We start from the raw sequence: 24,163 nt of genomic DNA, 5'->3' as shown, positions 1-24,163 counted from the left end.
TCTGCAATAGCTTTAGATTTTATTTGGTCAGTAAATGAATTTTTAAATGGCAGTGATCACTATCCCATTCTTTTAAAGTTTACCAGAAATGTCCCTACAGAAATGCCACAGAAATGGAAGCCACTGGAAGCTGATTGGGAGAAGTATAAAAAGGATATCCATCTAGAATTCTAGATAAACCATTTGAATCCTTTAACAACCATATTGAAGCATATGAGTATTGGACAAACACTGTATTAGCCAGTGCAGAAGCCTCTATTCCAAAAACTACTGGAAAGCCAAGGAGACCAACGTTCCAGGGTGGGCAAAAGTGTGCCACCTTAAGAAAAATTACTAGAAGATGCTACAAGAAATACAAATCAAGTGGCACATCCACTTCTAAAACAATATATCAGCGAGCCATGGCAAAACAATGCCGATACTTCCGTTGTGCCAAGAAAGACTCTTGGATTTATTATATAAATGGAATTAACTCTAAAACACCATCGATGTTTGTATGGAAAAAGGTACGAAAACTTGCAGGGAAGTTTGTGCCACCCAAAACTCCCTCTTTGAGAGTAGGAAATAACCTCATTACAAACCCTCAGATGTAGCTGAATCATTGGGTCAATATTTCTCCAACATTTCTAGCCCCCAAAAACTATTCTAGTAAATTCCAAAGAATCAGGAACACTCAGGTCAATCTGAATCTATCTGGTGATAACCGAGAGGCATACAATGCAAGATTCTCTCTTCAAGAACTACATGAAGCACTCTCTTCAACAGATGACACTTCTCCTGGTGAAGATACTATTCTATATATAATGCTTAGGAAGCTACCTGAAGAGGCCAAACGCTACCTTCTTGAGATCATTAATAAGATTTGGGAGACTGGAGTTATGCCGAGATCCTGGAAAATTTCCATCATAATCCCCGTTCAAAAACCAAATAAAGATCCCCAATAAAGTTCAAGTTATAGACCTATAGCACTAACAAGCTGTGTTTGCAAGCTAATGGAAAAAATGATAAATTATCGCTTGGTATGGCACTTAGAATCAAATAAGCTTCTCTCTCCTTTCCAATTTGGGTTTCGTAAAAGTAGATCTACCCTCGACCCACTTATGAGACACTCCAACCAAATTCAGCAGGGTTTTGCCAATCAATGTCAGACAATAGGGGTCTTCTTTGATTTAGAGAAAGCTTATGACACTACTTGGCGTAATGGAATTCTTAAACAACTACAGAAAATGGGTATTAAGGGCAACTTAATTCGGTTTATTCATTCCTTCCTATCCGAGAGATTAAAAAAGTGAGAGTAGGGAACTGAGAACACAAGGAAGTGTTCTCAGTGTGACCCTCTTTGCTTTCGCCATAAATAGCATCTTGGATGAAGTTCCAAGCCCAGTTCGCGCTTCATTGTTTGTGGATGATTTGGCCATTTATTGCACTGCCTACGATGCTATATCTGCATGCCGATATCTACAGAAAGCTATTGATTCTGTCTCCAAATGGGCCAGGCTAAATGGTTTTAAATTTTCAGCCATTAAGAGTGTTGCTTTCCGCTTTTCAAGGAGCAGGCGTAAAGAGGTTATACCTAATTTAAAACTCGAGGGATCTATTTTACCATATGCTGCTGATGTCAAATTTTTGGGAATGACTTTTGACTCAAAACTCACCTGGACCAAACATATTGATAACCTTAAATGTAAAATTAAAGCATCTTTTAATCTTTTGAAAGTAGTCTCTGGATATGAGTGGGGAGCTGACAAGAAATGTTTGTTAAGACTTTATGATGCACTTTGTAGATCAAAGCTGGATTATGGGTGTCAGATTTATTCTTCAGCTTGTAAAAGCAAACTTAACGACCTCAATATTGTCCATAACATGGGATTACGAATTTGCTCCCTGGTGCATTCGAATATCTCCTGTTGAGAGTCTGTATGTAGATACCCATCAACTGCCACTTGACTTACGACAGGAGGAACTGGGTCTGCGCTACATAATGCGCGTAAAATGCATTTCCGAAAATCCTTCCAATAAGGTCATTCGCCAACTTGACAACAGGAAATTTAAAGCAAGGTCATCAGTCCCCTTCCAGGTAAGGCTACATCAAGAAGTGAATAATGATACTACTCTAAAAAATCAGAATGTTTCTCAGTTAGTTGCCTCCAGATTCCCCCCATGGCTTATCCCTAAAGCAAAAGTTTGTAACAAAACTATGGTCAAGAAGAACCTTTCTGATAAAATGGCAGAGTTTATTCTTAGAGCATGATGTAACTCATGATGGTGCGTATAAGATTTATACAGACAGTTCCAAGTCAAGAGAGGGAGTTGGGCTAGCTGTAATTACAGAAGACTCTTGTGAGGCTGCAAAACTACCAAATTTGGCTACAGTATATACAGCAGAGCTTTCTGCCATTAATAGAGCATTAGCAATTGTTCATCGTACCGAGAAGAAGAAATTTGTCATATATTCGGATTCTAAAAGTGTTTTGGAGTCTTAATATTTACAATACATCACATCCTTTGATTCTCCAAGCTCAAGAGTGGCTGTTTCGAATTTCTGGCAAACACATAGCTGTTTCGTTCTGCTGGGTTCCTGCCCATGTAGGGATCAAAGGTAATGAAAAAGCTGATAGAGCAGCAAAAAGAGTATGTAATAAAAAATCACTGGATATCCATGAAGTTCCATACATTGATATGAAGTCTCCTATTCGAAGCTATATCCACCACAAATGGCAGGAGCGATGGTCCTCAAACCTCCTTGCCAGAAACAAGAAGCTGAAGGCAATCAGACCTAATTTGAATTTTTGGCAGTCTTCGTTTCATAGAGACAGGAGGACTGAGATTGTTTTAACGAGACTTCGTATTGGCCATTCCCGATTAACACAGCTTTATACTTGAAGGAAGTGAGGCTCCAGTCTGTGCTCGCTGTAGCTGCCTGTTGACAGTTGAGCATATTCTGGTTTGTTGCCCAGTGGATGGTGCTGCCCGCCTAAAATTCGGTCTTTCAGGGAAACAACTTTCTTATATTTTAGGAGATGATGTTGATTTCAATAATCTTGTAAAGTTCTTAAAAGAGATTGATATATACTATAAAATTTGACTTATTTATTAATATTTAATTTTACCTTTCACCCAATACACACAAGTGTATGCAGTTATACTTTCAATTGTATTTTAATATAAAAAAGTTATGTAATTTTTTTCTTTAATGAAATAAGGTTTTTAAGTTTCATTCACATCAGATTATCATCATGTTCAATTACATTTCATTAATTATTAGATTATTTATTTCATTCCATTACGTTACGGCGCTGAATGACCTATAATAGGTCCAGTGCTTGGGCTTGTCCCAAAATTTCATAATCCATCCATCCATCCATCCATCTAAGGATAATGGAAGTCACTTGTGGTGTATCGACACTGTAAAAACACTGCTCATTTTAAAGGAATCTGGACAAATTTCACTTTGAGATGAGCCCTTTTACCTGGTACATAAGATTTACAGCAACAAATTTTTAAGTTCTAGGTATGAAATGGTCAAATCTTTGCACCTTTATCGTATTATTTTAGAGGTTTTGTATTTTTTTTATTAGTATTTGTATTCTGAATTGAACTCATTCTGAAATAGCTGATTGTAAGGTATAGTCTTTTGTGTTAAACATACAATAATTTGTTTTGTATTTTATTTTCACAGGCTAAAAGCACAGCAGTGGTTCAAGTCTTTGGAACAGATGGCCCTCATCATAACAAGTGGCAGAAACGGCACTGTGGAGTTGCCACTTTCACTAAGGATAGTGCACGCAAGTCTTATTATATCCAGGTAATGTCGGCCCCTCTTATTCAAGCAAGATAGTGATAGTAAAAAAGAAATTTCTCTTTTGATTAGACTTCTAACGACCTGCTTAGCTTGCAGATTTTGTCTTGCTTATGGTCTGTGATAGAAATCTCTCTCTCAACAGCACTCATTCCCCGTAGGGGTGGGGTTTAGTGTCGGCAATGCACCTCATGCAGTGCACTGTAGGCATTACTTAAGGTTCTTTGCAGCGTGCCTTTGGCCTAGCTGGAACCTCTTTCGTTCCTTTTGCTGTACCTCTGTTCATATTCTCTTTCTTTATCTTACTTTCCACCCTCTCCTAACACTTGATTCATAGTGCAACTGCGAGGTTTTCCTCCTGCTACACTTTTCAAACCTTTTAATGCCAAATTCCATTTCAGCGCCAAATTCCATTCCAGTGCTTAGCCTTAGGCCTTAACCCTTAACGCCGAAGCGGTAAAAAAAAAAATGTCTCCCGTGTGCCGGAGGTGTTTCAGAGTGAGCGTGGAAGCGGAAAAAATATTTTTTTCAAAAAAAAAAAATCACAGCGCTCTTAGTTTTCAAGATTAAGAGTTCATTTTTGGCTCCTTTTTTTTGTCATTGGCTGAAGTTTAGTATGCAAGCATCAGAAATGAAAAAAATTATCATTATCATATATAAATAATGCGATATAGATAGCGCAAAAACGAAATTCATATATAATTGTATTCAAATTGCGCTGTGCGCAAAACGGTTAAAGGTAACAAGTTACTTTTTTTTCGTTGTTATATACACTAAATTGCAATCATTTGGTATATAACACATTGTAAACGATAAAAAGCAACACAGTGAAAATATTATCACAAAATAATGCATAATTCGTAACGCGCGGACGTAAACAAATATCTTTTTTTTTTCAAAAATTCACCATAAATCTAAATATTGTCCTAGAGACTTCCAATTTCTTTCAAAATGAAGACCAATGATTGAATATTACTATACTGTAAGAGCATTAGCTTACAAATGCAGTTTTCGACCATATCTGACGAATTAAAATTAACCGAATGTCGAATTTTTTTTTATATATATTTTTTTATATGCAATTATTTCGGAAATAAGAAAAGCTACAACCTTCAAATATTTTTCGTTTTATTCTACATGAAATTGTGCACATTTTCATATATAAAACTCTATGGAATGTCTAATATGAAAACGAGCAAATATTCCGAGAATGGGACGTACGCATTTCGGAGATTTGTGGCGGAGAATCCGCCGCGAGGAGGGAAGGAAAGGTTTTTTTTGTTTTTTTTTTAAATTCACCATAAATCTAAATATTGTGCTAGAGACTTCAAATTTGTTTCAAGATGAAGATAAATGACTGAATATTACTAGACCGTAAGAGTTTAGCTTACAATTGTGTTTTTCGACCATTTCGGTAGAGTCAAAGTTGGACCGAGAACGTGGTTTTTTTTTCTATTTATCGTGATGATTTATATGCGAATATTTCAAAAATGAGAAAAGCTACAAACCTTCAATTATTTTTTGGTGTAATTCTCCATGAAATTGCGCACATTTTCATATATAAAACTTTATGTAAAGGCTAATTTAAAATGGTGCAAACATTACCACAATCGCACGTATGATTTTTTTCGGAAGAGTTACCGCGGCGGGACCTAAAGAAAATGTTATTTTTTTTCATAAATTCACCATAAATCGAAATATTGTGCTAGAAACTTCCAATTTTTTGCAAAGTGAAGGTAAATGCTTGAATATTACTAGAATATAAGCGTTTTGGCTTACAATTGCGTTTTTCAACCATTTCGGTAGAGTCAAAGTTGACCGAAGGTTGAAAATTTGTCACTTATCATTTTTTATATGAAATATTTCAAAATTGATAAAAGCTACAACCATGGGTTATTTTTATTGTATTTTGTGCATGAAATTGCGCACGTTTTCATATATAAAACTTTATGTAACGGCTAATTTAAAATGGTACAAACATTACCACAATCGCATGTATGATTTTTTTCGGAAGAGTTACAGCGCGGACGCAAGGAAAAAGTTTTTTCATAAATTCACCATAATCGAAATATTGTGCTAGAGACTTCGATTACTTGCAAAAATTAAGGTAAATGATGGATATACTAAAATATAAGAGTTTTAGCTTACAATTGCGTTTTTTGACCATTTCGAATTAGTTGACCATTTCGAATTAGTTGACCATTTCGAATTAGTTGCAAAATTAAGGTAAATGATTGAATATTACTAAAATAAAATAAAGAGTTTTAGCTTACAATTGCGTTTTTTGACCATTTCGGTAGAGTCAGAGTTGACCGAAGGTTGAAAATTTGGCACTTATCGTTATTATATGAAAATATCTCAAAACCGATAAAAGCTACATCATGAGTATTTTTTTGTTGTATTCTTCATAAAAATGCGCACATTCTCATATATAATCCTCCATGTAACGGCTAATTTAAAATGGTACAAAAATTATGTCAAAGTGACGAAATAATTTCCGAGATGTGTCACAGATACTTTTTAGTGCGGCAAGAAAGAAATTCGCGCTTGCGCGCCTGCGTAACGATTGTAAACAAAACAACACCTTGATCCGTGAACTCCCAGCATCCCCCAAGGCGCGTGATTCAAGAGTTTTCGGCTGGTAGGCCTATAAGTATTTTTCCGCGAATTTTAAAAAAAAACTTTTGTATGTCGACGTAAAATAGTCCGTCGGCACCCGAGAGACAAAAAATGTTGACGTAAAATATGTCCAGTCGCCGGTTAAGGGTTAATAGCACTCTTTGGCCAGTTTTTCTATGCTTGCCTATACTGGGCTCCCTTAGAACCCTAAGTTGACCCTTACAAGTTTACTTATCCTTTCCAGTGCATACCTTAATGTTTTACATTGTTAATGTAAAACATTAACAATGAAGAATAAAAACAGTTCAGTACTTTTCTTATACCTTAAATAAATGAATGTCAGTGTGAAAACTTCACAGCATTAGGATAGCCTTCTTTGTCAAGAAATTTCCATATTAATAACAAGTAGCTTTGACAGTCAAGACCTGTAGTATGTGTTGTGCAAATTTCCCAGGCACTGAAGCCAAACTTTCTTCTTCGTTCTTTTGAAAATTAAAGTCTTTGTATGTTACAGGTTTTGTAGTAAGAAATGAATAACTTTGATTCTAAAAAAAAAAAAAAAAAAAATTACAGGTAGTCCTCCGCTATCGGTTGGGTTCTGTTCTCATGGGGGAATGCCGATAAGCGAAAAGCGCCATTAACTGAAACCCATTCTTATGGCGTGCCATAATGGTGCGTGTGGTGCGCCATAAGAACCCATATGCGCGATAACTGGAACTGTCTCCTCATGGCGCCATAAATTGCCAATTTTATGGTGCCATAAAACCGATTGCCAATAAATGAGTCCACTGATAACCAGGGGACTGCCTGTATACAGTGAACTCCCCGTATACGCGACTCTGGATTTGTGGACTCTCGTATTCAACTATGTATTTCTCTCTGGAACATATACAGTGGACCCCCCGTATTCGCGTTCTCTGGATTTGCGGACTCACACATTCGCGGATTTCTCTTGGGAACGTTTTTCCCGCATTCTTCGCGGAAAAATTGCGAAACATCATTCGCAGTATTTTCCTATGAGAAATATCCACAAATTGCTGTTTTTTTTATCAATTTCATCATAAAATGCACTTTTTGGGATAAAACTATTACAAAAACAAGTATGAAAATTTTTAGTGGGTTTTTCTTGAGTTTTAACTAAAAAAAATAGGCTGTTTTTAATGTTTTTATAGGGGTTCCAAACATTCACGGGTTCTAACTATTCATGGGTGGGTCTGGTACTCATCCCTTGCGAATACGGGGTGCGGTTCTTTTTATATGAGAAATATCCACAAAATCCTGTTTGGTTTTTTTTTTGTTTTTTAGGTCAATTTCATTATAAAATGTATTTTTTTTCTTTAAACTATTAAAAATCAGGTAAAACATTTTTAGTGGGTGTCTCTTGAGGTTTAACCTAACAAATTAGGCAGTTTTAAAGCATTTTGATAGGGGTTCCAACTATTAGTAGGTTCTAGCAATTTTGGTGGGGGGGGGGGTGTCTGGTACCTATCCCCTGTAAGTACGGAGGGAACACTTTAGTATACATTTTTTCCAAACCTTTTAACATATAGTGATTAGTCTACTGTGTCTTCATTCATCCAGTATGGTGATGTATTATTTTAAAAAAACCATTAGTCTGTGATACTTTTAACATCTCTTAAGACCCAACATCTTCAGTATATGAATGGCTTCAGCTTACACTGAAAAAGTAATCCCCCTTTTGTATGTTAGGAAAAATACATATTACAATGGAACCTTGGTTTTCGTACTTAATCCATTCCAGAACCTCCCACCAAGTCCAAACATACAAAAACTGAAACAATAATTCCCATAAGGAATAATGCAAATACTACAATTAATGCATTCCAGACCCCCAAAGATATTTAGAAAAAATACATTTTACAGGGAATAAACACAGTTTTACACACAGAAAACAATTAGAAATAGATATAAATGAATAATGAAACAAATAATGAACATTTAACATCACTTTCCTTTATGGAAGACTCATGTTAGCATATGGAAGATGGAGGGAAGGGGAGGAGGAGGAGGAGGAGGAAGAGAGGTTATTGTTTTGAAAGGAATCCCTCTCCAGAAGGACTTCAGGTATCAAGGACTTATCTGGGGTTATTTCCGCCTCTTCATTTCTTAGTTGCACTATCCCGGGTTACATACCCTTTTTGGTTTTTACTGGCACTAGGACCAGCTTGAGTTGCTGGACCCCTGTCACACTACAAAACTGTCCAGAGACATTGGTTTCGCCATCTCTTTAAAATTTGCCTAAAGGGAAACATGACAATGTCACTAAAGATGTTGGAGACAAGGATTACAACATCTTTGTTGGGATGGTAATTCTCCACAAATCTTTCACATCACTCCACTTTGTATACATGTCCGTAATCACTGAAGTAGGCACATTATGCATGCCCGTTTGCTTTCTGATTTGTTCAAACCAGCCTCTGCTGGCCTTAGTTCATTAGCAGCAGCTCTCGTAGGCATTTTCTTACTGTGATCAGCATGTGATCGGCATGCAAAAACCCTCCAACACTTTACTACAAGTTCTCTCTTAAATTCTATAGTTTCTCGCCATTTTTTTTACAGAAGGACTGGCACTTGGAACTTTCTTTAGTCCCATGATGGCTTATTTAGCAGTTGTACTCAAATAAAAAAAGCAGGAAAAACAACTTCCACACAAAAGCTGAATGGGTCATGAGAGAACACAGGATGCTTTGTTTGGACACTGGTATGGGGCCTAATCACGCAGTGGGTCCCGGGAAGGAGCATTGCTGACAGTATGAAATCTGAGGAAACATAATGAAACCTGAGCCAAAATTTTGTAAGAAAGAAGTATGAAAACCGAATCGTACAAAAAACCAGGGTGTACAAAAACCGAGGTTCCACTGTACTTAAAAATTTATCATTTGTTCATGAAACTTACTGTCAGATATATATATAGCTGTTTATTTTTCTGAAGTCCGACAGAAATTCAAAAACTTCCGGCACACACAGTGGTCGGCCAGGTGGTTAGTACCCATTCCCGCCGCTGGGAGGCGGGTATCAGGAACCAGTCCCATTTTCTATTCATAATTTTTCTGTCGCCGGTGCTGGAAACACCTGTTTTCAGTACCTCCGTCTAGGATTTTGGAAACTTCATGGCCGCTAAATATCCTAATTGTCTTTTGATTTATTGACTTGGATTTGTGGCTAGGCATACGCTATCTTAAATGTTTTGAATATGATTCATTTTTTGTATATCTGAATCTAGTTAGGCTAGTTTCAGAGGGTGTTGTCTGCTAAGATAGGGTGTGGCTACCGAAAGCTTCGGTAGTTCCGCACAAATCGATATGCACGAGGGCTAGGTGTCTTGCTTCTTTGTTGAGATTTGTCATGTAAGGAGTGTGAGACTTTGTCTAATTCCATAAGGAAGACGTATGATTCATATGTACGCAATTAATCTGTAAACAAAGTCAGGGTAGGCTAACCTACCTGTAGACTATTTTGCCTAACCCTGTAGTATGGCCTACGGGCTATAAATATGTCTCGTGAGGTAATGCCCTTTACGTTATAGATTCCATCTGTATCTTGGAATCTAAGGTGCTCGCTCTCCTATCATTGTGGTGAAAAGTGCTACTTCTGTAGTTGTTACTCCTAACCCTGTAATGTTGCCTTCGGGCCCTAAACAGTTTCTGTAGAGGGTATTGACCTTTCTCTGATACTCTATCGATTCGTAACTTAGAATCGAAAGTGCTGGCTTTGGAGAGCAAAAGTGAAGTGGCTAAGTGCAGTGACAGTGCCCCTTGTGTAGTGGAGGGTGCGTCAGATCGGCCTTATTTCGCCTCTAGGCCGGGACCTCTGCTTGACTCCCAGGAACAGGGAGAGAGCATGTCGAAAGCCGAAGGAGGGTTACGAGGAACTCCCACCGATCTGACGTGCCTTCGGCAGACCTGAAGTTACTCCCAGGCTGCCAAAGTGCGTGCACGAATCCTGAAGGATTGCTTCTCGTCCTCCGAAGCGTCCTCCCTGCGCAGGGTTTGGAGCTTTCGGAAGGACTCGCGCCCTCTAAATAGAAGCTTTATAGAAGAGGACGTTTCACGTCCTCTCTCTCTCTCTCGTCATGCGTTGCAGTGAGAAGTAAGAAGGCGAACGTCGCCTGAACTCCTGTACGTCTTTCCACCGAGAAAAGGGAAAGCAAGTCATATTAGCAGGAACGCTTTTGAGCCGCGGACGTCCTAGCTTTTGTTGCTGTGAGAATAAGAAGCGTTCCCTCGCCCGCGTATTCTCACACGATCAACCCTTCACCTGAGACTGCTTCGTGCAGTCGGTTTTCTCTCCGAGATGTCTAATGCTCTTCCCTGAGGCAGTTTCGCTTGCATTGACGCCTGTCAGGAGCGTGACGCTTTTCTGCACGCTTTTTTTTTGACGCTCGGCTTGGACGGGACGTTCGGATGGACGCCAGGCGCGCGCGCGGGTGCACGCCAAGCGCGCACCAGTAGACGCCGAGGCCGGAGCGCACGCCTAGTGGATAACGAGCATTCGAGCGGGCGCGCCGAGAGTGGCTCGCTGCCTCGCCAGTGGACGCCGACGCGGGCGCGCGAGAGTGCTCGCTGCTCGCCAGTGGCGACGAGCGGGCTGCTAGTCAGTGGACGCCGAGCGCGCACGCCAGGTGTGTCGCCTGGCTGAACGTTTCTGTTGAAGTCTTCAAGCTGATTTGGGCCTAAAGATTTTTTACCTAACTTCGGTGATCCCTTCTACATCGCCTGCGAAGAATGTGAAGTAAGCAGTGCTTCGGAGGAAGCTTAAAGTGAAAAGGCAACTTCGTTTGAAACCCAGCAAGACCACGGGTTTTCATGAATTATAGAGGTCTTTGTCAGTAATATTGCTTTTCGTAAAGTCCAGGATTGGATGGAGTTATGGAAAGCTCAAGGAAAGATCTCTTTTGCTCTACCAGCAGTTCAAGACTTTGCGGTAAGGCAGCTATGGGTTATGTAAAAGCTCGACGTCCTGCACGTCAGGACTCTCGGCAACGTTCAGTAGGATTCTTGCAAAGGCACTCATCAAAAGGAGGAAAGCGCAAGACAGGACTTCCTTTGCCATACTGCCATAAATTTTGATACGGGAGAGGAAGCTGGTTGGAGAGTTTCTTCCTCTTCCCAGGATAATTTTGCAAGCTTTTTAGCCCATCTGAAAGGCTTTTCAGATGATAGATTTTTTGTTAGTTCCTAGTCGGGGGGACTTACGCTGCCGAATTGAACATCGTCGTTCTACCTGTCGTAAGCCGTCTCTTAACAGGATTCTTGCCCCTTCCTCGTTTGAGACGGGAATCGAAAATAAAATGCTCGACTTCCTGGATTACGTTTTGTCAATCAGTGAATTTCCCCCATTGACAATATACTATCGTTTTGTCAAGTAAGTGGGTATCCCCTCATTGACAAATTATCTCTTTGTCCCGTAAATGGGTTAGTTCTCATTGACAAACTTCTCATTAACTTTATATTGCGTAAGCGGATAAGCTCTTATTGACAAGATTCGGAAGAGCTCTCATTCATCATTCGCAGACTCGTACAAGAAATAGACTTGTAGACTACGTCAATGAACGCTTATGTCCAATAAACAAGAAGCTTGAGCTGTCCGCTTCAATTCTCTTGAGTTTTGTTTATGAAACTTGCCTGTCAGAATATGTATGTAGCTGTATTTCCGAATTCAGCTATAGTATATATGTCTGCCAGGTAAGTATGAAAAAACTTTATTGCAAATATAATATCATATTTTGCCTTGCGTTATTTTACTACTGGTTGGTTCAAGTCATATACGCTTGCTGTAGTTACCTCTTCGGATGGCAACCGAGAGGTCTATTGTCTATTAATTTAAGGACATTTAATCATTACTCCCTGCAGCCTTCCAGGAGGTTTCCGATTTATCTTTTACCGTTGTATGGTAGTGTTATGACGGACACAAACGCATCTATATATTTAGCGTTTTCTGTTTCGCTTAAATATACCAGCTTGAGAGTCTCTTTATGCTAAAAATTACGGACCTATTTCTTCGTAGAATAGGGTAGCTGGCAACCCAGGCATAAAGTTAAGAGACGACGATCGTAAGCTGCTGCTGTCACTGTCCTCTCCGCCAGTCCAAACGAGGCTTAGTACCAGTCGTTCGCTGTCATGCGCGGTAGGTTACTCTCTCTCTCCTGCGGGATTGACTGACTAACCGTATCTCTGTGCTGGCAGTTACGTCTCTCTCTCTCTGCGGGATTGACTGACTAACTGTATCTCTGCCCTACAATCACGGACTTTAGCCTAAGATTGAGGGATTTCTTACATGAATGAATAAACATTGCATTCGTTTTGCCTTACTATGTTCTCAGAGATATCTCTTACTCCTTTCGGTGCTCGTTACCGCACGGTATAGGACTACGAGTCTACCGCAACATTTCACTAATATGCTCTCCTGCTTAGGCAAAGCGCAGCCTTTTTAGGGAAGTAAACATATGTGTGAGGGAATGGATGAGCTTGCTGGGGACCATTTCCTTCCTCCTAAAGAAGTTTGTTTCCCTGAATAGACTGCAATTCAGACTCTACAGTTTTTTCCTACCGGGAAACTGAAATTTTATTAAAGATCTAGGAATGATTCTGAACATCTTTCGGTGCGTTAAGTATCACTTGAGGTGATGAAAGAAGGTGCCCGGACATCTGGAGAGGGTTTCAGATGTCCTGGATCATAATCTGAAAGAAGTGGAAGCAATTCTGTCGTCCCTCCAGTCCTGGAAACGAGTTTTTGGAACCAGTGGTCCATATCAACTCTGATCTTCCACAGCTCTCTCATATCTTAGGAAGTATCTTCTCTCGGTCCCTGTTCGGGTTTACGAGAAAGAGCCTATTATAACAACAGACGTAGAATGTAACGATCCTCTAGAGTTCGTTACAGGATTACAAAAGTCCGTACGAATCGTCTCGATCGACGGCAGCAACTATGACTTCCGAGTGGAATCTTTCTTTAGAAGTATGTTGAGAGTTATGGAGGGGGGGGGGGGACTTTAGGGACGTCCTTTCATACATCTCTTCGCTATGATATTGAACAGGGATGGATGTTTTAGTCTCTTTTCCCCTTTTTCAAAACGCTTAGGAAATGTAATAAGATGATTATACCACACAGGGGAGGCGACAATGACGCTAATCGCCCCATGTTTGGCCTTCAGATCCTAGATTCACAGAGGTCAACGTCCTTCCAAGGACCTTTTCCGAGAAGAGTCGGTCTACTTTAACACGAAAGGTACCTATACTCTCCGCTCTGAGTCTGACCTACGTTCAGACTATCGAGATGTTGACAGCATAAGATTGCCGTCTTCCCTTTCCGTTTGAAGAATGGATAAGCTGGCAGTCACAACTATTAAAGAATACGCAAATATGTTGTTGACGGCCTTTGGGCTCAGAGATTTGCTTCTGTCAAACAACAAAGCCTTCACGATCTTTTGAGTTTCTGTGGAATCTCGAAACGTCGCTCACCATCTACTTTTTGTCTCACCTGTTTTCCTCGGAGTCAGACACTCGTGCGAGATCAGGAGACACATAGATAGCCCTGAGTTTCTTGTTGACGAAGTCGTTTGCGTTTACACACCCCCGATGATCGTTTAACATGAGACCAGGTTGGACTGTCAGGCATTCGTCCTTCGGACTGAATCGCCTTTTGCTCCTCGCTCCTTTCTCCTGGCACCAGAAGCTCGAGTCAGGAGTGGCTCAGGAGTTGATTCGCTAACGACGTTGGGTTGCGTTCATACCCAAGGTTTGCTTAGCTTGAATCGCCCAGGCAGTCCAGACCACTCTCATCCTTCAGCGAAGAATAGTGCCTTATGGTCTTCAGGGTACAGCCTTGCTGTCCTTGATGCGTCTGACTGGTCAACTGGTCGGTCACCTGACTTTAGTACAGACTGACTGACTGTGCATGTCCAGATCGAAGCTTTCAATATGGAACTTAGACATAGTCTGAAGTTCTTGATGTCAAAGCATTCGAACATCTCCTACCTGTTAACTTCTTGCACGTGATCAGGAAGGCCCTTTTCTAACCACCCTAGATACGACAAAGAGGGTTAGTGAGGTTTTCAGCCATCGTCAGAAGTTTTGGCATTAGAGAACACAAGGCGGTGCGGTTTCTCCTAAGCCTTCCGTTGTGGCCTAAGAATGGAAACCCGTCTTGTTCTTGGCCAGGAGCTTGGGAATCAAGGATGGCACAAGTTATTGGGCAGGAGCCAGAGAGAGTCCTGTGCCCTGTCAGGTTTCTTTCAATCAGTTTTATCTACATAAAACTCAAGAAAGTCGAAGTCGTACGGACAATCTGCAGTGTTCCGAAAAGACCAGACTTGCCCATATCGAAGAACACCCTGGCTTTATTATTAAGGAGTTCTTTCAAAAAAGCTCCTTCATTGTGTTGGCACAAAGATTTGAAATCTTTTGATTTGAATTGCTCACGAGGTGAGGGCGCGGCCTCGGAAGCATTTCAACAGAGCATGGCACTCAGCAACATCCTGAGTACCATGTTTTAGCGAAGCAACTCTGTGTTCAATTCACACTCCCTGCGAGATGTGAAGATGGCATATGAGATCTGCTGCTCGCTAGGGCCATACGTGTCTGCAGACACAATCTTGGGGGCAAGTAGTACCACTCTCCTATCCTGTAGAAAATGGTTAGGAAGAGCTCTTAATTTAGTAGTTGAGTCGCCGACAACGGTGACTTCTTAACTCTTAAGCCTTAGTTAACACACCTTAACTTTGGCTAGGTTGGTCAGGTGGTGATATATTTTTATATATATATTTATTTTACTTCTTAGCCCTCATGGTATGGTCAATATGGTCTAGTCACGTCGTGGTCTCGCCCCTGTTGACAGATCATCTGGAGTGCACCAGCTATATAGGTCTCTACCTCGCTGGCAACTCTAGTAGCACAAGCAGACTTACGTGGCAATAACCACGAAGCCAGCAATGCTAACAGGTGGAACCAAGATGTAAATCATCTGCATGCATTTGTTTCCCAAAATCCTTCTATTCTGTCCCTTCCCACCTCCAACGGTGGGATTCAGCTATATATATATCTGACAGGTAAAGTTTCATGAACAAAATGATATTGTTATGATACAATAAAGTTTGTTCATACTTACCTGGCAGATATATATAATTAAGTACCCACCCACCTCCCCTCAAGGGACAGTGGAAATAAAAATTATGAATAGAAAATGGGACTGGTTTCCTGATACCCGTCCTCCCCACGCGGCGGGTAATGGGTACTAACCCACCTGGCCGACCACTGTGTGTGCCGGAAGTTTTTTGAATTCTGTCGGACTTCAGAAAATACAGCTATATATATATCTGCCAGGTAGTATGAACAAACTTTATTGTATCATAACAATATCATTTTTATTACTGGAGGCTTGGCCCTCTTCAGAACCCCTTCAGCAGTGTTGGTCTAGAGATTGCTTGACTACTTTGTGAGCCTGCTGATTATGGTTTAAGCAACCATAGCCTCCTTGTTTGAGCAACCATAGCCTCCTTGTTTGAGCTTATTGTCAGTGGAGCTTTCTTTAGTGTCCACTCAGAAAGCGAAGCAGTTGCTCTAATTGCTGTAGTAGTTGCAGTTGCTTGTTTTTGCTGTTAATCAGGTTAACAGCCTGATCTGAGGATAAGAGGGTTCCTTGCAATCCAACAGTCAAGCAAACCACTTCCCTACTACTGTAGGAGATGCCTTAGCAGCATTGATTGAGGCTCCTGTGACCATAGCAATGACAAGGCTTTTCCTTACTCTTCGTCTTTATCGTCGTCAATGCTTGCCTGTCCTCTTTTTCTCCTTTATCATTCTCCTTGAGGAAGAGGAAATCCCAGGAATGCTCGAGTGTTGGGCTTTCCTGTATTTTTTTCCAAAGGTAACATGGAAGCAGCAGTGGAGAAGGGAAAATGAACTCCCCAAGACTCTGATTTATGGCCATGTGTGCCTTTTGAACCCTCAGCAGAGGTGAGGACACCTGTAGCTGAACCTTTGGGTGTGGCTCTAGGCTTTTACATTATAGGGTTGGAAGGAAGCCTGCTCTTCCAAGGCCAGACCAGTAGCACAGTCTTCTTCATCTAGAAATTGAGGGAAACCTTCCCTACCCCTTTGCCCTCCTTTCCCTACTATGGCTAGGAAGGGAAAGGAGAGGAAGAAGAAAGGAGGATGTCTGTTTTGCCAATGTGCAATGTGTCAGGGATGGAGCAGAGCCTTTAGATAATTCGGCCCTCTGGAGTGGTTACTTTATTCCTTTCAATGACTGCCACCTTCTTGTCTCTGTGACACTGATGTTGTCCCATTATTTCCCTCCAGATTCGCCAAAATCTCTGTTGCTATGTTGGAGCTATGGGTGATGACGAAGAAGGGTGCTAGAAGTTGTAGAGGACCAGACTTCACAGTTTTACTACAGTCATCTCCTTATAGTGAAGAAGGCTACTGGGGCTGGAGTTTGTGTAACAGACTCATTAGAGGGAAACAGCACTTGCTGTATGTGCACTGTATTTCATCTTGTGTTTGATAGGTATGAGGAATGTTCATTTCCATATAGTACTTAACTAACAGAAGTCTTAGAAATACCCCTACTTTGTCTGCAGTGGGAATGTCACACAGTTGTTGATTTGGATTGGCAAAAGCCTCACAGGTGTTTCCCAGGGTTTTCACCATGGTTTTAGCTTGGACCCATTCATGAGCAGTATGCTTGCCATTAATCCAGATAATTGAGGGATTACTTGTACTTTGAACATTTTATATTTTCATTGTTTGACAAAGTGTATGTAGCCAAGTCTATAGACATGGAACTTAATAAATTGTTTTTTAGGTTTTGTGAAAATGATTATTCACACCCATTATCTTTCTAGCTCAGGCTAAAATATCTTTTAATGATAATAATAAATAAAGATTTCTTTTACATCTCAAACTAATGAAGTAAAAAAGTAAGTAACCTTAACTATTTTTATATGAATACCCAAGCTATAATCAAGAGCGAGTATAATAGAAATATAGTGATTGGTCACAGGTTCATAATGCGTCTGTCTGATTGTATGAGAAATTATACAGATCCTTCCAGCTCCTTGAAATGAATTAGCTTAAGATCAGGTGAGGAAATTTTGTAGAAATTTTCAGGATTTTCAGTCTATCCCATTAATAATTTTTTTCAAGAAGTGTGAAATATGAAATTTTTTTTCATATTTCACAGAAGTGTGAAATATGAAATTTTTTTCAAGAAGTGTGAAAATCTAAATACCGTGAATGGTAAAGTCAAACCCTATAGGCTAGATGTATAAGTGAATTATTTTAACTCACTGTTAAACCTCTTAATAATATAATGTGATAGCATACTATGTCACAATATGCCGTGAAATATGCCAAGCTACTTGTTTTCATTATTCAGGACATTGTTAAACATTTCTGAATTATTTTTGTAATGCTGGTTTATTACACATATAGATAGGAATATTTGGTAACTATTAATTTACACAACATATTTCCCGTAGCATACTCTCAGGCAGTGCGTAGTACTGATAAGCTGGATTACAAACACTATCAGTTACAGATTAGCAGTTGTTGTGTTAAGATAACACAGACTGCATTGTGGAGATTATTTTTCACTTATGAAATATTATTTTTTATTAGGTAGGGCATTAAACTTTCAGTTCATTTATATTTACTTTTGGTAAACTTGAGCATCTGCAACAAATCTATGATGTACTACTTCATTAGAGGTTGTGGCATAAATAGGTGAATAGTTCAAATGTGTGAATTTTCTCAATAACAGTATTGCTTCTATGTACCAGATGCTCCGCAAGTCTGGTCATATGATAAGTCTGATAAATAACAAACAATTTGTAGTACGAATAACCTATGCTTCATATTTTTAAGAAATCTCACAACTGACAGTAGTCCACATAGTTTCTAGCCAAAACTGAACTTTACTACACTTTTTTAACATTCTATTAAAGAGTTATCTAAAAGTCTTTGCATCCATGAAGGTAGTCTAGCTAATAATTATTATTATAGCTGATCAAGTTAAGAAGCCTGATAAGTTACTAATACAGATTTTTCTTTTGTGTGAATTTTTATCGGTCTCGCATTGGTTTGATTGATCCAGTTTTTTACTGTTCCCATTTGTACAAAAGTTTTCTGATGACATAATCCAAATCCAAACTTAGCCCCTAACCTAATATCCCAAAAAGCTGATCAAAGGTTCTCATTTGGGCTTCAGTATATTAGATAAGGAAAATGGAGGTGAATTGGAAAGTTGGAACTATAACAGGTAAGATTCATAGTCAGAGTAAGATGGGAAGATTGTAATACTACAAATGAAGAACTGGCAGAGGCGTGGTATTAAGAGGCTGAAAACAGACCGAGATGGATTGGACATGATGAGAGGGTAACAGTTGGTCAGAACAATATGTACTAGAAAATTGCAATAGGACTAAAAGACCTATAGGAAGGCCCAGGAAATGATAGAAATAACCTAGACATCATGATGGTGGTTCAGGTAGGAAGTGTACAGGACAGACGAGTGTGTCAAGAACTCATATCATGACAAAAGCAGTTGATTTTTCTCCATGAGTTATTTTCCTTGGAGATTGGCTGTTATCCATATCTTTAAAGTAACATAGTATCCCTGGATAGGGTTTTGTTTTCCATCAACCCCATTGTACAGTGGTACCTCGACATACGAAAGTCCCAGCTTACGAAAAATTCAAGTTACGAAAGCAAATACGAAGATTTTTTTGGCTCTACATATGAAAATAATTCAGGTTACAAAAGGTTGTTGCTGTAAAGTCCTGAAATTCACCCGGACCACCAAGAACAATTTTAAAACTCGCGCGCCACCAACTGAGTAGACTCGCCACCATCCTCCCACTCTCCCATTGGTTCCTGATGCTAGTCACTGCCATAAGATCCTGCTCTCTTATTGGTCAGCATCTTTCCCATCGTGCTCTATGTAAAGGCGTTCTTCTTCAGCCATTGCTTTGCACCAGCGTTATCTTGCGCACGCGGAATTCGTTCGTTCACATACGATTTCGTTTGTTAACGTAAATTCGTGTTAGTGATATCGTTGTACTACATTATCGTGTTGTGTGAGAACTTAATTAGTATACTACATAACTTAATTACGTACAGTATAGTCATGGGTCCCAAGAAAGTTGCTGAAGTTCACGGAAAGAAGAGGATGCTTTCTATGCAGACAAAAATAGAGATAATAAAAAAAGTATGAAGCTGGCACGCGGTTGAGTGTGATCGCTAAGGAATATGGCCTAAATCCGTCTACGATAACACCATCCTTAAGCAGAAGGAAGCCATCAAAGCAGCTACATCTTCCAAGGGTGTGACTATTTTGTCCAACAAGAGGAGCTACGTGCATGATGAGATGGAGAGGCTGCTTCTTTATGGATTGAGGAGAAAGAAATCGCTGGCGATACAATAACCAGAAGGGACATTGAAGGCAACCCCCAGGACTTCAAGGCTTCTCATGGGTGGTTTGATAAATTCCGTAAACGGACTGGCATCCTTTCAGTGGTGAAGAAATTGAAATTTTGTATAAAACGTAAAGTATAAAAAAGTAAAAAAATTTAAAAATCAGAAAAAGAAAAAAAATGAAAGAAATTTAATTTAAAGTTTTTTGTTGATGTTTTCTGTCATCATTTGTAGTGTTAATGTTTTTCTGCCGTTTTTTAATGTGTTTCGTAAAGTTAAGTGTTCATGTTTTCTCCCATTTGTCCTCCTCCTCGTCGCCACTTTCGGAGATCACCTCACTCAAAAGGTAAGGTTCCACATTTTACTACATAATTACGTACAGTATTTCTTGTACCATGTACACTAAATACACTTTATTACAAGTATAGTATTGTTTATGTTAGGTATTGAATGGTCCAAATTGTTGTATTTTCATTGTTGATGGTCAATTTAGCTTTATTATAAAATTTACTGTGGTGTTTTTGTTGGGCTTGGAACGAATTAGGCAATTTACATGTACAACGTGGTTTGAGATACGAAAAAATCAGGTTATGAAGGCTGCTTCGGAACGGATTAATTTCGTATCCTGAGGCACTTCCTGATATATATATACTGGAGTTTGTGATTCTCTTATGTGGCAAACAGTCCACTACAGTTGTGGAAGTAGGTCGTTTATTGTTTAAAAAGAGTGGTTGTCCAGTGTCGACTCTGTTGAGGCTGTCATATTCCTTGGCAGAGTCTGCTATTACATTAAGAGACCCTGTAAGTTGAATTGCAGACAAATGCCATTTCTGACCTTGTGCTCTCCGAAAGATGGGTAACATTCACATATAGAGAGGAGGTGAGCATGATCCCAATTTCTTGATGCAGGGACATTGCTGTCGTGTTGTCTAGAACCAACAGAATGTCTCTCTCTTCTAGGAGTTTGAGTTTCTTGAGAGAGAAAAAGTAGCCATCAGCTCTAGGAAATTGATATGACAATTCTTTAGAGTAGCTTACTACCTCCCCGCCACCTGATGATCCTCCCACTCCCAATGAGGCATCTATTTGTATTGTCGCTTTTACAGATGGAGGGGTCAGGGTGACTTGTTTTGTCAGAGATTCCTTCTGGTTTTTATGGCCAAAGTATCTCCCAAAATTTCTGATTCATTTTGTGAGGTTTGTCTCGCATCTCTTTTTCTTGCTGTGACAGCCAAAATTTTTTCAAGTTTTTCAGTTGCAATCTGACTATTGCAAACTGCAGCAGACACATCATACGTTCTAATGGCCATCTGGAAACAATGGGTTGTGTTGGGAACCTTTTGAGGTTTTTCCTTATTCTGTTCTGTGTTTTGAAGGGAGGTACAAAAGACCATGAACAGTATCACAACACATTCCCAGCCACTGAAATTGAGTTTTATTCATTATATAAGTATAGATTCATTTCCCATTCACCTTGTAAAGAGTTTCCTTTACAGCTTTCAATGCTATATTCCCAGGTAAGAGAATAGTTTCCTATTGAGGTTTGTCCATGTCTGGCAAAGGTGGTTATTGGGCGCCATTCTGTATTAGGAAATGCTGCCCCCTGTCTCTATACTCACAGTGCAACTTCTATCATGGTCTTTCATTTATCAGATACTTACTGTCTGGATAGAAAATGCCCATTGAGACATCTCGCCAAGGATTATCAGTATCAGGGTAGGATTTTGGAGTCTCTGTTACGTTTTGATTGCAAGATTTGTAATCTGAACTGGCCACTTTGTTGGTTCCACGTTGTTATTAGAAAATTTACGTAGTATAAATTATTTTTAATCATGGACACCTGTAAATATTTACTAATAGATCTCATTTTACAGGTCAACTTGACTAAAAGTGTACAGTTTTAGTACATTTTATAAAATATCTATGTTAATTTAAACCTTATGAGGTTTAGATTAGCTTTGAAAACCTGTCTATGTCTGTATGACGTAAACTTAGACCTTTTGTAATGGCTATGTCAAATTTTTAATTATAATTACAATACCATGCAATACCACTCAGACTAGTTTATCACTAACCAGTTTAACTAACCCAAGCAAATTTTTCTTATGGCTTAGGTTAATATCTCTAGTATAATCTATGTTAAGCTAATCATAGAGGATTTTTTAGATGATTCTCAAGTAATAAAAGCTACTGCTTACATTAGGGTTAATCAAAACCTAATAAATACACTTATCAATTTTATTTTATATATATCATAGTCTACCCTCTTGTCTGATACAACCAGGTTGTTTCTAGGCTAATAGATGGCTATTGCTTTAGAAAAAGGATTCCTACTTAAGTCTGGTCAGGGGCTACTACTATTCTAGACCAAGATTTTAATATGTAGCCTTATCGATTAGCTAGGCTACATAGTCATGAACCTAGTTACTTTTATTGAGCCCAGTTAATTTTTGAACCGTGATATACAGGTCAGTCCCCAGTTATTGTTATCATTATGGCATAATACCAGCCACAAGACCAGGCCAAAGATATTTCTTTGAAATCATTATGGCATAATACCCGGCCACAAGACCAGGCTAAAAGATATTTCTTTGAAACAGGCAGTTCCCGGTTATTGGCAGGGGTTCCATTCCCGGGGGTGTGCCGATAAGCAAAAACCGCCATTAGCCAAAACTCAGTATTTAATTTTTGTGCCATAATGGGCATTTTATGGCACCGATAACTCGTCCTGTTATGGTGCCATAAATTGCGATTTTATGGGACTGCCTGTATTAGTCTAGTCACCATGGGACGCTGGCACACTCCATGGTGTGTAAAAAGAATAATTTTGTCGTACTTGTTAAAATGTTACCTTGGTAGCTTTAATTGGGTAAAGAAATTTAATAGATTTGAATGAAAAATAATTAATTTTTTTCTTTTTTTAGTATTTCTGCCAGTGGCTAAAGAAGACTTACTTTATCTCTTTTCAGGTGTTTGATATTGATGGCGAGTCTTGTGTGTTTGAACAGGAACTGTACTATCATTTCAAGTATTCAGTTTCAAAACTTTCTTCCACCAGTTTGAAGCAGAGGTAAATACTTAGTATTCTTTTTAGGCAATTGCTGTTTAAACTGTTGAGGAATAGTCAATATCTTGAATATTTGAGGACCCTAAACATAGACTGGCTAGTTTTCTTGTCTGGATCTAGTGATTGTATATGCAGGTCAACTCTGTTTTAATGTCATATAACACCTTCAAGAATGATTGATTGATTAGCCTAGGGTCTCTGGTGTCATGATCATATTGAAGAAGAGTACAGTAGGACCATTAAATACTATTCTTTTAGATCGATTTATTCTGCCAAATACTATTTGAGAGATAAATGCTTAACACAAATTGTGATATTATTTTTGTGAGTTTGAGAGGTATGGCAGAAGGTTAAAAGACAGGTGATAAAGCATGTTAGAAAACATGCAAACACTGCTGTTATAACAGGTACGCAGTACTTTATAAACACTCGAATGTATTTATGACTATGAATCTTTTAAGCATAACAAAAGTGCACAACAGAGTAGATCAAATATAGTGAACATATGTCATGCACAGATTCTACTTCTCATGGATTAATGGTAGAAAATTAATTTTAAGATTTTTTAAAACTGATTAATAGAAATAACTAAATTCTCATTACAGCTTTTCTCTGTTTTTCCCAATATGGTCACCCTGTTCTCTGCAAGCTGGCTTTGGAAGCTAATGACATTTTTATCTAGTCGCTACGTATAGTAGAAGGATGTGGGTTAGTCTTCACATCCTCTTCATTCATTCATTCATGGCAATCCTTCGAGAAACTGATTCCCAGGTTCAACTGCTTCAATGCTTGCATGGATTAAGTGAGTACTGTACATATGAAATCTCCATCATGTGCAGATACAAGTCAGTGTTTTACTAACAAGAGTTCCTATCCTCTCATGACCTATCTGATGATGCATAGAGGTATTTGCGCATGAGACTATTCCAACCCAGGAAGCTCATCTTGACTCCATCAGGTCACACCTCCCAGTAATCTTCAGCACAGGTCCTTCCTGCCCAAGTAAAAGTACTGGATTTGCCTTCACTTGTGTTAGGAGCCTCCTGTGCTGTATGGGCCACAGGTGTTGCATCAGGCTGTTCATGTTACCTCAGCCCTAAAACTTTGCAGTCACCTCAATTACCTTCTCAATCTTTGTCAGTACATAGCTTTCCCAACAACTTGGACAAGTCAGACTTGAACCCTTTAAGGAGGATTGTGCACCTTAGGATATATATTTGTGCATAGCCACCTGCAGACTTGCTA

General features: G+C 39.3%; 1 protein-coding gene and 1 long non-coding RNA gene across 2 annotated transcripts in view; both read left to right on the top strand.

The window, feature by feature from the left end:
- The window catches only part of LOC135205054 (uncharacterized), a 57,821-nt gene extending 34,902 nt beyond the window's left edge, over window positions 1-22,919 (top strand). The window contains exons 2-3 of the long non-coding RNA XR_010312402.1: window positions 3,680-3,805; window positions 22,821-22,919. This is a non-coding gene — a long non-coding RNA (uncharacterized LOC135205054). The remainder of the gene's footprint in view (window positions 1-3,679; window positions 3,806-22,820) is intronic.
- Window positions 1-24,163, top strand: part of LOC135205053 (actin nucleation-promoting factor WASL-like) — a 250,054-nt gene that overhangs the window by 88,513 nt on the left and 137,378 nt on the right. The gene's annotated exons all lie outside the window — the stretch shown is intronic.

This window comes from Macrobrachium nipponense, chromosome 48, assembly GCF_015104395.2.
Source record: "Macrobrachium nipponense isolate FS-2020 chromosome 48, ASM1510439v2, whole genome shotgun sequence".
Taxonomy (NCBI): domain Eukaryota; kingdom Metazoa; phylum Arthropoda; class Malacostraca; order Decapoda; family Palaemonidae; genus Macrobrachium; species Macrobrachium nipponense.
Note: the sequence above shows the minus strand (reverse complement) of the source record. Positions and strands in the feature narration are given on the sequence as shown.